The sequence below is a fragment of the Cuculus canorus genome, chromosome 10, assembly GCF_017976375.1.
Source record: "Cuculus canorus isolate bCucCan1 chromosome 10, bCucCan1.pri, whole genome shotgun sequence".
In the NCBI taxonomy this organism is placed as follows: domain Eukaryota; kingdom Metazoa; phylum Chordata; class Aves; order Cuculiformes; family Cuculidae; genus Cuculus; species Cuculus canorus.
The window spans coordinates 3576777-3594096 of NC_071410.1; the positions used below are offsets into that span (position 1 = coordinate 3576777).

Consider the following 17320-nt stretch of genomic DNA (forward strand, 5'->3'; position numbering starts at 1 on the left):
GATGATGCAATTTAAATAAACGGGAAGTCAAGGAAACGGTTCCAGAGTTTCTGTTGTAGAAATATCTTATTCCACCGTCTGAAAAGTAATTGAATTTCCTACCTTGAGTTCATTCAAGGATAAATATCAATCATTGTGAGACTTATGTCAACTATAGTATTTTTCAAAATAATAGGTTTTTGTAACATACACAAGAAAAAAACCTACAAACTTATTCAGATGGGCATCGATATTTCGTTCTTAATACCCTTTTAAAATTAAATGCAATATACTACCTAACTTTTGACTTCTCCAAATATAACAGAAATATTTGTAAGTTGAATGACAGATGGCTAGAACTGAATTGACTTCTATAACCAGAGCTCTGCTCCCTTGGTACGTATATATGAAAATGGAGTGCACTTATGAATGTCAAACTCTGCTTTCTTCCAGAAGTACAATACTTTGTTCTGGAAGTAAAATCAATACCTTTTCAAAGTACACAGCTGCAACACTAAGGCATTACTGTCTTCAAGTTGCAATGCAATGATTTGCAAATATTTCTATACTTTAATTTCAGAACTAAAATACTAGTTTTTTTACTGCTATATTTATTTAGAGCTCTAATGGTCTATATATGTAAGCCCTGCACCAGCGTATCAAACCTTAGAGATACGGTACTGTTGGAGTACAATCACCAAAATAGTAACGATGACAAATTTCCATTTCCACTTTCCTCCAACAAAGTTTCTCACATTTCAGTCTGAAAATGCAGTACAGTATTTCATTCTTCAATTACTAATTTAGGACCGGAATTTTGTCTTTTTCTCTCACTAGGATTATTTGAGCACAATTCCCAAGTAACACACTCATTTCACCTTTACAGACTTTGAATATTTTCAGTTATTCCTGCTACAAGCTACTAGGCACTACAGCTGTGTAAAACATATATTTCCTCATTAAGACAGTGGTGATAAAATTAACATTTAAACACATGAATATATAATTTGTTATGAGTACAGGGATTAGTTATCTGGCTAAAACCTCATGAATACATATGAAAACAGTGATTACCTAAAAAGATACCTCGCAGGTTTCTAATGTAAATGTGTATTACTTGGAATAATATGAAATAGAGCTTGTTCCCTTGAGATGTAAAGTTGCTTTTCCCAAATTGTTCCAGTACTGTGTTTATTATCAATTTTTTTAGGAGGTTGGGTGATTCTCTATCAAAACTTGTCAAACTTTCATTACAGTTGCATCTGTAACCACCAGTAAAAATGCATCAAATATTTCTAAATGACATCTACAATCCAGGTGTCTACTACATCAAACTAAAACTCCTTGTTTTAGCAAAGTAGATAAAAAAACTTCCCAAAGTCTAAATCCCTTGCCATTCAACATCTATAACACGGCTTGCATAGAATAACACTGCTAACTACAATTAAAATTTAATTCAAACTTGAAAAATATGAATTTTGTATCATCTGTAACCATATGCATAAATGATGATTTAGATTCTACACTATGAGTGGATTTTGACCGGGAAATATGAAATCTGACTGAACGATTGAGCATAACTTACAATGGAGTTTCAAGAAATAAGACTGGAACTGAATTCAAGGTGAACCAAACCCAAGAACCAGTAATATCAAGAATGGTCAGATGTCATTTTGAAGGTTAAATAAGAACAGAGAACAAGTGGTGTATAAATCTCAGGGTAGTCAGAAGCTGACCTCAAGGGTCTATACTCCTCTGTGGTGTTTACGATGAGGATCACACCAACAGAGGAGAAGGCAGAGAAAAAGCTGGTTGTTGAGTAGGAAAAATGAATCAGTTCTGAGAACCACAGATAAGCAACCATCAGCTGTGACAAAAGGGAGGATTAGGAATCCAATAATTTTTGGGAACCTGTTTTTTGTCTGGCTTGTTGTTGATCTTGTTACTGTTGTTGCTGTGTTTTTTAGGAATCTGGTACTTTTGTAAATTCCGGTCATAAACCTTAAAGGAGCACATATGGAAGAAAAATAATATTTTGCTGGGCAGTTGTTTGGGTTTTTTGTTTGTTTGGTTTGTTTTTTTTGCTTTTGTAAGGTGTTGAAGCTTCTCCTTTTGGTTTCTGCCTCTTGCTCTGAACCTGCTCTGTCCAAGCGCACTGCCTCCGCGCTCCGTTAGCAACTCCAAAGAAGCTCAGCCATCAGATGGAAAGAGAGCAGGGACACAAGTGGTCTCACTACCAGCATAAATCAGTACAATACTTCTACTGCTCCACAACCTCATGCCTGACTGTGCTATGTACTGAAGATGATCCATGAGACAACAAACATGAAGTCAGCATTCCGTGGCATAACTACTGTGGATAAGCTGATCCTTGCGAGTCCGTATCTGCTCTATTGGGGCAATTGCAAGGTAATTTTTTGAGCCCTGTTTCTTGTGGGGTAGGGCTAAGTCATCTCGTGGGTTTTGATGGCTGAGTACACGCAGTCATCTCTGTACCACTTCTGTGCTAACCTCTTCATTTCACGGGGAGTGATCAAGTCTATGAGATCTTAGGCACCGTAAGACAAAAATGAGCAAAAGCACTATAGACAGATACAACTACCCAATACCATTGTTGCTCTAAAAGGTTCACAAATGTATTAAAATCATCAACACTAATTTATTTTGTGCATTCCACTATAAAACTGAAAGAAAGTTTTATTGTATAAATACATTAACTGTGGGTAAGGAAAAAGGATATATATATAATATTTCTACTCTCACAGTAATATTACAAAACATCCAACTACTGTTCAAACTGCACATAAATTATATCTTTCCAAATATTTGATGGGAATATACCTTTGAAAAGTTGTTGCAGAATATCTTTCAACAGTCTGTAGCACAATTACAGTTGAAGGAAGTTCTCACTGGTTTAAGTGAGAAGAAGGAATTGGACACTGTCTGTTCAGGACTCTCATCCAAAGTCTTCTCTTAGGATACACGGGATTACACTTACATTCATTTCCCCTAGGAGCTCTATTTTGTTTGTGACAGTAACCAAAGTATGTATGCAAAGGATTAAAAGTGCTTTTCAAGGTTACTGCAGAAATTACAGCTTGTCAGAAGATGGTGCTGTTAGGCCACTTTTACATAAGAAAATTACTTTTAATTACAAAAATAAGTTCAATCTTTGTGGAAACCCAAAATTGTTGATTGGTTTAAAATATGATAATTTTTAATAAATTAATTATTTTGCATTCTGTTAAGGCAGAGCTTTGACCTTGAAACACTTAGCTAAGTGAAGCACTTTCTGAAATCTAGTCTCAACAACACAGGACTGAGTTTTGCTTCTGAAAAATAAAATAAAACTAGCAAGTGCAGAAGCATTCTGCCTAAACCTGGGATAATGTGCATAACTTCATACATTACATTTTTTTCCTCATTACTGAATACATTACAGGCATACTTATTAATACTTGCGTATTAACAGCGTACTGAACTGCACGGACTGCAAGACCAAGGTCATACAGTTACACTAAACATGCGAGGATCTAAGCAATGTAGAGGGTATGAGAGGGGAAAAACAACTAGGGAAAATTTCTGTTACTACATAAATGTTAACAAAAAAGAAAAACAGCTTGTTAAAAATGTATCATTTGATCTCCAACCATTTCTCTTCGCTATTTTACTGACATTTAAGGATCATTACTTTGCATAGCAGGTTTCAATAAAGAAAGGTGAAACTTGATCACATACTGTAGGGTGGACATTTATTATTTTGTCTTCTTACCAAGCACTTGAACCATATTTCCAATCCTTACTGTACAAAAGCACTATCTTTAAGCTTAACCTCAGCCACCTGCAGTTAAAATATTCACATTAACAGTCTGATATTATTGATGGTGAGCGACTGTCAGTATAGCTGAATTTAAGATCTAATTGGAGGAAACATCTGTTTAAGATATTTTTGCCTCAGAGCATAGTAAGTGGGCACTTAGGGAAGGACAGAAATATAGTCTGGTTCTTTCCATGGCTCTCTGCAGCCTGCAGTTTACGGGTTAATCTGAACATTTTACTTGCTTGTTCTCTTGGCTCAGTTGCTTGGAAAGTTGTTCAGTATCGGAAAAGAAATAAAATGACAATGAAGATGACTTACAGAACTAAGCACTGTCTTCTTTTTTTCCTGTTGGAGTAAGAAGCTTTGAAAATTACATTTAAGATGTTAATGAATACTAGCAAGCAATGAGGTAGAGGTACACTATCTTAAGATGATGTCTCTCTTTTGTATTTTGTTATCATTCTGATTTGAGCTTATGTCACTGCAACCTGATCTTTTAAAGTAAATAAATAAATAAATAATAAGAAAAAATTAGGTAACACAGACTCATGCTAGGACTTGCCAGTAGGTCTTATGTGAACATCTGGTGCCTTAAAACACTTTCTATCACATTACCAACAAGGCCTTTAGTCTTGAAAAATCGAGTACGAGGAGGCTAGAGAGCGCAAAGTGAAAAGACCAGGGTGAATTAGAAGAATGTGAGGGACCATTGTCCACGATATCTATACTTCCATCAAAACAAGACTTCTGACACCAGAAACAAAGAGCAGTCAAAGCTTCGATAATGTGCTTTGCCCAAAAACTCTGTTCCTGGCATCACCCTAAATTTCTCTTCAGAGAATGTCCTCTTTCATTCTGTCTTTCCCTGAATAAAATTATGTTTTTCACAGTGATTTCCTTCACTTGTCTATTTATATCCCAAACTATTTAAACTGAAAAAGTTCCTGGTCACTCATCTGCAGATTGCCCGGGAAAATGGCGCTGACCTTGGCTGCTCCTTAGGAAATGCTGCAGAATACAATTAATAATATCTCCTCCAGGGGTTTTCTTCACTTGGAAATCACAGCAAGTTAAACCACAACCTTGAGAAGTCACTTAGGGGTGTTTTCTAATTGAATGTAATTGCCAAGTGAAACCAAATCCTACGAGAGGTTTCAACATTAACACAGCACCTCCAACTGCTTAGTCACTCTTGACAAAGTGTTGATCTTCCTTCCCATGGTATTACAAGCCATGAAACATAACGGTATAACAGTTAGAACAGCAGGATATTATTTCTGCTTCTGTCATTTATTCATAACATATTATTGAGGAAAATAATGTGTTTTTTTCCCCAAGCTGCTTCACTTGTTTCAAAGGAAACAAAAACTGTGACCTACTGTGCAGAGGAACTGAAGGACACAATCCAAATGTGAGAAAAAAATGCTGAGATAAGAGCTATTAAAGAAGCTGAAGTGTTTATTAGGAGAATTTGCAGCAAATATCATTTTTCAGAATTACAGAAGTTCCTTACTCGGCTTCTGGTTGGCAGAAGCTAGAAAGTATGTTTTCTATAAATTTAGTTTATATACACACAACATTTCATTCCCATTCTTCTGCTGATAAGCTTTTCTTAACAAGTTACCAATTTAATAGAGCTTCGAGAGTTTTAGTGGCATCAGCTATATCCTGAAGAGTAACGTTAAAGGCCTGTCCTTTTTTCTATTATGAGATACAAATGACAATATCAAAAAGAATGTCAAAAAATCACTTCTTGCAGTCTTTGCACTCTGCCTGCAGTGCAACCCATGTTCTTGACCTACCGAAAGCTAATGACAGAGTTAGGACTTAATAGTCCAGCAGTCATGCAGGTGATCTGTTGGACTGAAAGGATGAGCTCTCGTATTAAACAAGAAAGGGAGGAGGAAAATGAAAAAGCTGATGACACATACAGCTTGTTATATTAACTTTGGCCAAATCCAAAAATGAAAGTGAACTAAGACTAAAACCAGTGGCCCAGAACACAGGGAATTTAAGTAACTCAGAAGCAGCTAAGGCTCCCTGCACTTAATGAAAAAGCCACTGACCTTGAAGAGTGATCCAAAGGACCTAATTTAGAAGTACCGGAAAAACAGAAAGGTTATGAGGCAAATAACCTATTTCTTCCATAACAGGACTTCTGAATGATGCCCTGGCTGAACGCAGCAACTTATAGCATGGAACAGCACAGACACACACGAAATTAGGAAAAAAAAAAAAAAAAAGAAGAGGCAGGAAGTAAAAGTGAAATGATCCTTCGTTCCATGACTTTTCATCAAATTGCCTTCAACATCGAGTAAGTCGACATTAACAAAGTACAGACTGAGGACATTTAAAACACCTCAGATTTAAAACTAGCATAAAAGTCTTTTTCTCATCAGACTGGATGAGATTTGAGTACATCATCTATGTACATACAGTGTACATCTCTGTACATATATCTCTTGTCTGAGTACATCAAGTATGTACGTAGATTCATAACAGATCAACAGAGACTGACAGAAATACATTTAACATACAAGTGGAATATCATGCATATTCCTTGGAAGTTTTATTACATTATTTTATTATTTTTTTTAATTATTCAAAGTTAGCATAATATAACTTAATTGGTGAACTAGAACAATTTGCTTTTACTTATTGCAGTAAAATTATGTATTCATTTAGCTTAAAGCTCTTTGTGTTTGAGCCCACATACGATTTAACATACGTTGACTTTGTGTCATGAAAATCCAGTGCAGTAATTCAAGCTCTACTAGTTTATCACATTAAGATACTCCATCTGGTACTAATGAAGAAAAGAAAAATTATGCTTATATATAAATAAGCTTTCTCTATTCTTGCTTATTTCCCTAATGAAGAATTAGTTGCTGTTCAACAGTGAAGAAGTCCAAAGACCATGATGAATCTGGACAGATAATGACAGAAAATGCTTTTTTTTTTCAAAAAAAGGCGTAAGCCTCCCTGAGGGAGTTAAGTACAAAGCAATACAAAAGTTGATTTGCTTGTCTACAATAATTTTTTCCATTACAAGCAAGCCTCTTGTTTTTTGATGATACACGGTATGTTGAGTACCAACACAGTCTACACTTCCCGAGCAAAAGAACCCAACAAATCCGATACAGTACTTGTTAACAGACTGCTGGGAAAATAATTTGCCAAAAAAATCTATAGTACAAAACCCCCTGAATATTATCACACTTTTTGTCCTCATTTTCAGCAGTGGCTGACATCTACCCTAAGCACAAAATGATCAGATATTATATAGGGATTAAGGTCTGATTATATTTTTCTAGAGATTTCTGCGTGTTACTCTCCCCATTTATTTCTCAATCTGGTCAATTCATTAAAAACCAACACAGACACACATCGACAATGGTATTGGGGCCACTGGGGGGTATATGACAGTTCCGATGAAAATTAATTGAAGTTGAAGCTATTAACACACGTTTGGATTGACTTTTCTTATCATAGACCACTGCTACTTGAGCACATTAATTACATAGTTGATCTTTCTGAGTACAGGAGGGAAAACAGAGTTGTTCATTCAACACTATATACCTTGTACACTGTCCATTCAGGAATGTATCACTGAATGTTAATTATCACGAAAGCGAAAGCCAACTCTGCTCAAGAGGTCATATTTTCAAATCCAGTACATGTTCCACTTAAGCAAAATAAATTATTTCAGGAATACAAAGGCAACCAAACGCGAGATTAGCAAACATAACAACTAGGAGTTGCATTACACTGTAACAACAATAAATCCTTCTATAAAATATAGAATCAATTACAAGACACAGAAATGATTAGTCAACTATTTAGATTCACAAGGAAAGCTGCATCTCATTAAGAAAAAGCAAGCAATGTGCAAAACAACACACAAAGCAAATTCCCAAATATTGTTCTTAAGAGAGTTTGGGAACACTGACTTTGAAAAAAAAAAATCACAAATCTTGGCACTCATAGCAGATGTCATCCCATCGAACACCACTCGTTTACTGGCTTGGATGTGGTTTCATGGCTGTATACTGGAACTATGGCTATCGTCTCTTTAAAGAAATACCCTCAAAGCATTTGTTGGCTAAATTACATGAAAATCTAACACACTAATTAATAGTTGATTTTCAATTAGGTTCAAAACCAAGTTAATACATGTCATCCACTGAATGAAGCTGATCACATCATCAAAGAATAACTTCTTTCCTCTCTCCAATTCCAACAGAGCAAACTCTATTTTTGTGTATGATATTGTGCCATGCATTGTGATCTCGGCCATACATTCAGATCCATTCATCAACTTTCTTTTTTTAAGTTTTATATGCTGGACTAACAGGAATATAGCAAACCTCCAAAGCACGGGTCAACCGATTATTTACCACAGAGAACAAATGCACAGCATTCAGTGGCAAAAGCCATAGCTTTCTACTGTATAAAAAGAGTATTTGATCAGAAGTACTGAACAGAAACACAGAGGTATAAAAGTGAGAAGAAGATTCTTTTCAAGTTCATTTCGGATTAACTGAATCTGTTAAACAAATTGTTAAAAATTGGAATATGCACAGGACAAGAGCCTACTCAGCAACTGAATGATTACCAAAATTCTGCAGAACTAGAAAGGAAAAGGAAAATGACTAACGTATTTTTGCTTGACATCTTTAATGTGCAGGCTAACTTGAGCAAAAATAAAGTATAAAAGATATCCCAATAAGTAACCTGAAAACACCATTGCAACTGGATTATTTTTGAACTTCTACCATGAACAGACACAGACAGGTGGGTACAAGGAAAATGAGCTGAATATATAAGGAATAAATATAAATTTTCCAATTTAGAATATTCAACTGCTACTTTCTTGGACTAGGGAGTGCAAAATATAGTAAAATCAAAGGCAATACCAGCTCATGGAAAATGCCAAGGTATATGTTAAGGGAGTTCCCTGCCTAATAAAACTGAACGTGCAAATAACTTAGGCAGCAACGAGCTTGGTAAAAAGAGGAGAAAATCAAAAAGTGTTGCAAGAAAATAAGACTTGGAAAGTTACATATTCATAGCTAGATATACAAAGTCCATAAAATAACACAAACATACATACAAAAAAATAAATGAGAGATGTACTCCCAGCACTCTTGAGTGTGAAATATTTTCTAAGCTTGGGAGTCTTCATGATATGGGTTAAGGTTTATTATCAAGAACACCAAAAGAGGCAGAGTCCTAAGACTATGTAGAAAAATGCCAATAAAAAAGGGCAGGAATAAGGCGAGGTGTATCAGCATTTTGCAAGGAGATGTTAATGATCACTTGAAAACAAGGATAAATGACAAAAATGCACACTGAAAGATAAGTAGAGATAGCATTGTTCTGATGCTGTACAGCATCACTTACCTAAAAACTTTTCTGAGGAATAGCTACATTCATGTTATTTTAAGAATAGCAGGAAAAATTACTAATGATTTGATTATTAGTAAGGGGATTGTTAATTAATAAGATATATAGAACATATTTATATCAGAAAACAAGGAACATCTCTATTTAGACAATCTGTTAATTAAAAAGACACAGCTAAAGAGAGAAATTGACAAAAGTTTCTGAACTTTAAAACTTTGCAAGGATAAAAAATTTGTTAAAATGAAGCAACTTTTCCTTTAAACGTAAATCAACACTTTTATTAGATGCTTCAAATATCTGTCCTAGTCTTTGTCGCCATTTTAACAAACTCTCCTCTGAGATGTGCCAGTTACACTGAATATTTGCTTAGGGTAAGTATCAAGGGCTGAAGGTATATCGTGGGTATTTGGTGTTTCTATTTATTAGCTCATTCTAGCACGTTCACATTCTACACAAGCAGAATTTTGTATTTTCCCAACATACGCCTTCTAAATCAGCTTTTGGATACTACCTTAAAAATAATGCTGGCTTCTTAACCACACTTCCCGAATTCCCCCATTACTGGCTTTCACATGGAGCAATTGACATTTGAGATCAAAATCCCAGCTCACACTTAGCGGGAACAAGTTAACCAGGTATGGAGCCCAAAAAGTTTAAAATCTACACCACTGGGGCTTAAAACAAATAAAAAATAGCAGAACACGGCTTTTTTTTTTTTTTTTTTTTTCAAAAATTCAGAAATCATGTTGTGCCATTTACTGCAATCCCTCAACGGCAAACAAACAAGTTAGCTGTTATTTTCCTCCACTCTTCTTTCACTCGGTTCACTTGCAGGTTCAGTGATTTGAGTAGTTCAAAACTGAACTACTGAATCTAAATCTAAAGTCTATTTCCTTACTTCTGTCTGATGTAAGAGTTGCTAGAAGGCAATATTCAAATACCCTCCCACTGTCACATATAAGATGTCTGGAGTAGAAATCACACATTATCTTTACTGTTGAAATACATAAAAGACATAATCACTGCCCTGAGAAGTTTGAAGTAAAATTCAAACAATCAAGGAGCACAGGAACAAGACGGGCAGAAATACTTCTTCTGTACTGAGACAGACTGTAGATGGTTAAGCAAGTGAACTAGGTTCTAAAAAGGGACTAAAAATAGATTATTACAATTATTATTACTTAAATATGGCCTTTAACTGCTTCTACTTGCCAAAAGGTGCCATTTCTTTTAATTCATTTCTGTATCACTGTGTACTCCCAAATATATTTTTCCTTCCTTGGAAAAATATCTCACAATAATAAGGAGACCTTTTCACAGATCCCACAAAGTTAATTGAAGCAAGGTAAGTACTAAAGTTAATTTAAGCAAAGAAAGCTCAGTACCAAGGTGAAGTCATCTTCACTTAGGGTTCATATTTAGTAGGCAGTCAACCTAACAACACTACTAAAGGGAATAAAATTTGGTGTGTCAGATTTAATGATACAGAAAGTAGAGAGATGGTATTAAAATGCAGTACAGGTACATAGCCTGAGACAGTTTATGAGCCCGAGGTTTTATAACTCATATTCACCTGTGTGATCGGATGCTGTATATTATAACGCAATATTCAGATGTTCAGAGCAAGGTTGAGGCACCTCTGTATAAACCTTGTAATGCTTTAGTCTTCACAAGGTAAGTCTTCATACACATTGTTTTATACTTATAAAGCTTTTATGAAATGTAACCTTTTACACTGAATAAAACCTAAAAAACCAAGATCATGACTGCCTCTACAAATGGATTTGGCTTTTTTCTTTTATTTCTTTAGATTTGTCTGAAAATCTAATTCTGGCATAGTCAACTAACTCTGCAGCTCTTTCCTAACCCATAAATTAGTTGTTTTTCTCTTCCTGTTCTTAATCACATAGTTCTCTTTCATCTGTCCTTCAAGTATGACACTTTTGGTCATCTCTTCTTTCCCCTTTCCATATTACAAATTAAGCTTTATTAATAGGTTTGACTTCTGTAGATTCCTACCCCCTTTCTTCAGACAAAATCTCTGCACCTCTTTAGGCTTAATATACTGCATTTAATTACAGAATAATTAACGTGGACCATCTTGAAATAGCTGCGTTTTCAGAGTCTATTAAAAGCCCTTAACTTATTCTAGTTCTAATACCTTCAGATACTTGATTAAACAGTAGAGAAAGAAATGTCTGTTCTCATATACTGAAGTGATAGACTGCAGATTAGCAAAAGCAAAGAATGCCAAATTTCATCCTCATTATATTATGGCATTTAGGACTGTGCATTTTCTCTGTAACAATGAGGTAACCCATTTGCCGCTATAATTTTTGGTATTTTGCAGAAGCGTAAACAACATAAAGGACAGAGTCAGCCTCTTAACGTAAGAAATAACTAAATACATCATTGTACATGAACTGGATTAACCATCATAGATTAATGAGCAAAATCTGAATAAATCATGACAAATAAGACTGGAGGAGACAGGTTTTTTAACTGTTCCTCATAGGAGAAAAATTTTAAGGACACATGTAAGTAATTTCTTTTCTTTCATTTTCTTTTCTCAAATGAAGAAGGTAGTGCTCTTCCTCAAGCTTTTGTTGGTCTAAGATGATGATGTCTGGATAAATTCATTCAAAGTCAGAATATGCTACGCTTAAACACAAGTAGATTTACCTTTCTTCTGCCATTTAGAGGTAAAGTGTTTTTCTTACAACATCACTCTTGCTCCCTCTCCATTGCTCGGTAGCCAATAGATTTTGCCACCCCATGACAGCATAAATATTTTGATGACAGAAACTGAATCATCCTATTATACAAAAGGCCCTAATATGACCAGTCCTAGGATCAAAAATTTCCCTCACAAAACATTTTCTAGATGTCAAATGATCATCAAGTAGGTTTGGTCTTTTCTTAGGGGGGAAAAAAAAACCAAACACTGACATTCATGGTGAAAATTACAGGGTTGGACAGGCTTGCCTTTAACCTGGGCATTTTTTGCAAATGCAGACAGTTTTATCATGGGGATACCGTAACTAGAGACAGAAATTTCAGAATAGGCCAGAATTCTCTTCAAGTCTGAAGAGCACCTACCTGTGAGATGGTCACTGACTGGAAATTTCCAGAATTTAATCCTTTGTAAACTACACCTTTAGCTGAGCCATTAAAAGAGATGCTGAAAGCAATTAAAAACAAGTAAATAACTATTTAGAGTCCTGCTTTTATCTTTGGCTTAATCTAATGGTGTTTTTTAACTTATTTTGTAATTCACAGAGCAGTTCCTCCTTTGCTTTGTTAATATTGCTGTCAACATTTATAGATGCATAACTATCCCTAAAGCATAAAATATTCAACCTCTGATTTAACAAAAGGCAAAAGACTTATAAATTAAAAAATATCTATGTGTAATAATACACTCTGGTCAATATCTATACTACTCATTTCCAGGTCTGCATTTAACCTTTGAAAGAATTAAACGTTTAGATATTGTACTAAAACTAAACTACTCTATAAAATTATTGGAATGTATGTCTGTATTGTGATTATTAATTATTTACTATGAACTTATATTTTCTGATATTTCAACACTTATTGATCAACATGATTTCATTTCTTTTATTCATGACAAAGACAATTTGTCTGCAACTGTAATATAAAAAAAGTAAAATCAAAAGTGAAGTATCATTAATTAATTCATAATTCTCTAATAAGTATTCACAGATTATTAAAACATCAGTTTTCAAATTGCAGCAAAGAAACAGAGCTGAGTAAAATATGCAAGTGTGAGGCACTTTTCCTCCCTTCCCTATATGCCCTACTTTTACGAAGATGCGGCAAACTTCAATACAGTCAAAATACCCTAAATTCCCTTTCTATTTTCCTGTTCTGCCATCCATATATAAATCTCAGAGGGAAAATCAGCTGATGATCTGTATCTCCAAGCGAGCATTCAATTACTCTCTTCCCTCTGCATCCCTTGTCAGGAGCTGTGTGGTGATAGAAGTACTCCTGTGATGCGCATCGGAAACAGTTCTCCAAACACTGATCAAAACACACGCTTTACAGGCAGCTTCTCACAGTCCCATTTGTGTGATCCAAACCCACGATACAGACGCAGAGAGCAGCATTTACTCTTACCATGTCTTGTTATTAAAGTATTTTTCTACAGTTCTTAATATGATCGCTCAGTTTCATTCCCTTCACGGGGAAAGTGAGTTTACCTTCAGTAAAATATAGTATCTTGCCTTTAATTGTTACTTTTTATGAGGAAAACAGACCTTATTTAAAAAAATCCCACGACAACAATTCCCTAAGGCTGATGAAATGAAATAAAAGTAGTTTCTCTGAAACAACAGCAAAATTTACGTACTGAATTTCTGACACTTTTGTTTAGAAACCAGCTTCACCAGCCTGGCGGAGATGCGGTGTTTGAGATAGCAAGGAACAGCAGTGAGAAACAAATCAATCTCCTCAAAATAAAAATAAAGAAAGAACCCCCCTGACTAAACTGGATAAGAACAAAAGGTATGAAAAAAATAGCATGAAGACACAGGACATTACAGGGAACCTTAGGGCTGATTTAGAGCTCTGTGTATGCTATTTATTACAGATACTAAAAAGTCCCATCTTCTTCTGGGATCCTTTGTGATTGATGACTCCTTCTTCCTCTGCTATGAAAGATCAGTTAAGACCAAGTCTAGCTTGAGGTGCTTCGCCAGGTTTTTCAATCAGAAACCCTGTTTCCGCTGCCTCCCCTCCTGCCCCACCGCAGCATTCCCCAGCACGCCCCCGTCCCGCAGCTCGGCAGGTGATGAAACCAAACGCTGTGCTTTGCCGGCAGGTGCAAAACTATGGCAAAGCTATTGCTACTGCCAAACGGCGTGGAGTCTGTCCAGGCTGCACACCCACCGCGACTGCAAAGCCAACTCTAAATAAAAATTGGGCTCAAGGGCAAAGAGCGTTTTTCCTTGCAGATCGACTAAGAATAAGAGGGAATATTAGTGTGGGGGCCCATGATCACCAGTGGATAGAAAACTCTAACCACTACCTGATCATCCAAATTATTAATGACCATCTAGCAGTCAGTGGCGTACGAGTGTATGTGTCAGCATTCCAAGGAACAAAAGTGAAAAGGGTAGCAACTCTCAAGGGTATTTTAGTTGTGGGTTTTGTTTCAAGTAAAAGAAGTAATAACACAGAAAAAGTCAACTTTCGATTCAGTCAGCTCTGCACAGAATCACAGAATGGTTTGGAAGGGGCCTTCAAGATCATCCAGTTCCAACTCCCCCATCATGGCCATCAGGCAGAGTCTGCTAGCAGCAGAAGGCTCTGCTTTTCTTTTAGTAAGTTTTTTTCTTGCCTTGACCAAAGGAAAAAACTGAACTTAAAGAGCAAATTGGCAGGGAGCTAGCAGAATTATTAGTAGAATGAATTATTTCTTTAATATAGCCTAATATGTTCCCATCATCTATAAGTTCTTACGGAAAAATAATTACTATTTTTTTTAATTCTTTCTCACATATTATGATAAGAGTATGGCTTTGTTTGGAACCTGATGTGAGACTGGTTCTAAGTTGCCTAGAGCCCAACTAAAATTATTATTTTAAAATCACTACTGTTCTTTGGCATAGCCCTTGCTTAATGAAAATTAAAGTCCTGTGAGAAACTGAAGGGGAACATGAAGTATATAAAAAATACCAGAAGAGGGGGAGTTCTAAAAAAGGGCTAGATAAAGATATTGAAATGATTCAGATCAGAGTGGAAATGTCTTTCACATCCTATACCATGTTTTTTTCATTTTTATTGTAATAAGCCTAATAAGAGTGACAGCAAAGAATGACAGAAACTGCTATGTTTTATTATCAAATCTTAGCTGCTGGCAAGCTGACTTTATGAAGAAAAAGTCCTAGAACTATTACTTTTTCCTTTATAATTACTACTGAGGAAATTAATGACACGGCATAGTTCTAAATCAGTGTTATCTGTACTAAAGAAACACTACGGTTCTTACAGACTGTGAGCGCAGTAGATTCAGACAGTGCTTTTTCAAGCATCTGCTATTACTAAGCGAAAGATTACCTGTGAGCATCAGGATACATAATCTCTGGCCAGCGTCGTTTAGTTATTCATCTACTTTGGGGCAGTCTTCGCCAGATGCAGACACAGAAGTACTTCTTCCCTTTAACAAGAATTCCCTGGGAGCATCTGTCAGAGCAGAAAAACAAGCGGTTATTCACTAAGACTTCCAGTTAGCAGCCTATAGGAAATAATCACTTATGCAGTACAGCAGCTGAGCATGGAATTTTCAGAGGGGCTGCATAATTGACCAATAGCAGTATCTGAAATAACACTGCTTAGCAAAAGATTAATTCAGCCTCATGCAACAGGGCATAATTCAGCCCTAGAGGCATCAAGAAGGCATGTTATCTTACATCCAGCATTGCAGATTGCACTTAGTGGTATTATGGGATATTTCTGTTTTTGCTCTGAAGCATATAGTATTAGCCACTGCCAGAGGCAGAATATCAAACATTTATCTGCACCTATTTCCTTCATAATGAAGGACTAATTCAATTTTATAACAATAGGAGAGTCTAGCAATGAGTTGGAGATCAACCAGAGAGGAGGGTACTGGAGGCTTCTGAGCGTTACTGTAACAAAAGCGGCAGCCTGGCTTGGCTGCTCCCTTAGTAGGATTAGAGTTTTGATGCTTACCAATGCATTAGCCTCGGCAGACTTTGAATGATGCCTTATATATTTATTTAAAAATAAATTTCAAGTTCTGGACTCCCTTTCAAAGGGCTAAGAAGGTAGACTGACTTAGTGACAGTGTCGGATAGGAAGGTATTGTTTGCTATTTCCATAATATCCTTATGGGTTGAAACCACGTTCTGCTGTGAGTTTTCTGTTAGAATCTCAACACGTGACCAGTTTAGATAAGGAAATTTTCTCCCTTTTTGGGGTGATAAGAGTGTTACACGACCCTGAAAGTTAAGCTACAAGACGCTTTGCTTCTCACTCTCCTATGAGACCACTGCAAGATTTCATTATTTGAAAACGATGAAACTTGACTAAGAGGACAAGTTTCAGCTACTGAAATAAATTAAGCTTCGTATAAGCCCTAGTGAATTATAAGAAAAAGAAGCTGTAGTTGACACACTTCCTACTTGAACATGAAAATCAAGCATATAACGATGGAAAAAGCATTAACTTTTATTAACAAAGAAAACTTTTCAACTTGTATGCCTACTTCGGGAACATGTTCATGGCCTTCCTTCATCTTCTGTCACCCCAGGGCTGTGACCTGACATAACATTCATCAGAACCAATACATATAAAAGACTGTGCTTGCAACAAAGCTGAACACGAAAGGAGAAGAAATTAGAATTTTCTTTAAGGACATGTACTTATTATTTTATAAGTTTTTAGGCACCAATAAATGATACTGAAGTTGCAATTTTGTATTCTTGCATTTTAATTTTATATCAAATCCTTGAAATTTTCATTTGTTATGAAGTTTTATATCAAAAACAATATCTACACTTATGAATGTAATGAAAACTATTAATCCATTTAAAATTTTGTCAAAGCATGCAACTGTGCAGTTTTGTATAAATATTAATATCAGTGTTACTATTAAGAACAGAAGACCTGTCAAATAATAAATGGACCTTTCAGAAGAGTAGACTTTTAAGAACTGCTGCACTGTACTTCAGAATCATGTTCTCCAATAATCACATCAGATTCTACTTTCAATTCAACAGTCACTCTTGAAAATCTGAGAAAAAACAATGATAAAATTCCTCATAAGTTACTCTGTTGTAAAAAGGAGGAAGAAACCGTTTCTCCAACATTACTGAATTATTTATATATTGTTCATCTCCATTGATCTCCAACTTCTTCAAATTTATTTGCTAGCCACTATCCATTTCTGCACCGTACTGGGCACTGCCACAGAGTACAATGCTATATAGAGCTTCCTTGCTGGTTTCATTGACTATAATTAATATTCAAATACATATTTCATGATGACATTCTACGTGTGATTCTCCAGTGTTGTATCTGCAGCCTGGCTCTTGTCCAGAAACCTCAGTTCTATTCATCTTCTAC

The 17320-nt window shown here is 35.7% G+C and overlaps 1 long non-coding RNA gene across 2 annotated transcripts in view; it reads right to left on the minus strand.

Annotated features, from left to right (window-relative positions):
- LOC128853158 (uncharacterized) overlaps window positions 1-16989 on the minus strand; it is a 191085-nt gene extending 174096 nt beyond the window's left edge. For both annotated transcript variants that reach the window (XR_008451476.1, XR_008451475.1), the window contains exons 1-2: window positions 16882-16989; window positions 15290-15415 (exon numbers count right to left, since the gene is read on the minus strand). This is a non-coding gene — a long non-coding RNA (uncharacterized LOC128853158). The remainder of the gene's footprint in view (window positions 1-15289; window positions 15416-16881) is intronic.
- Window positions 16990-17320: the final 331 nt, after the last annotated feature.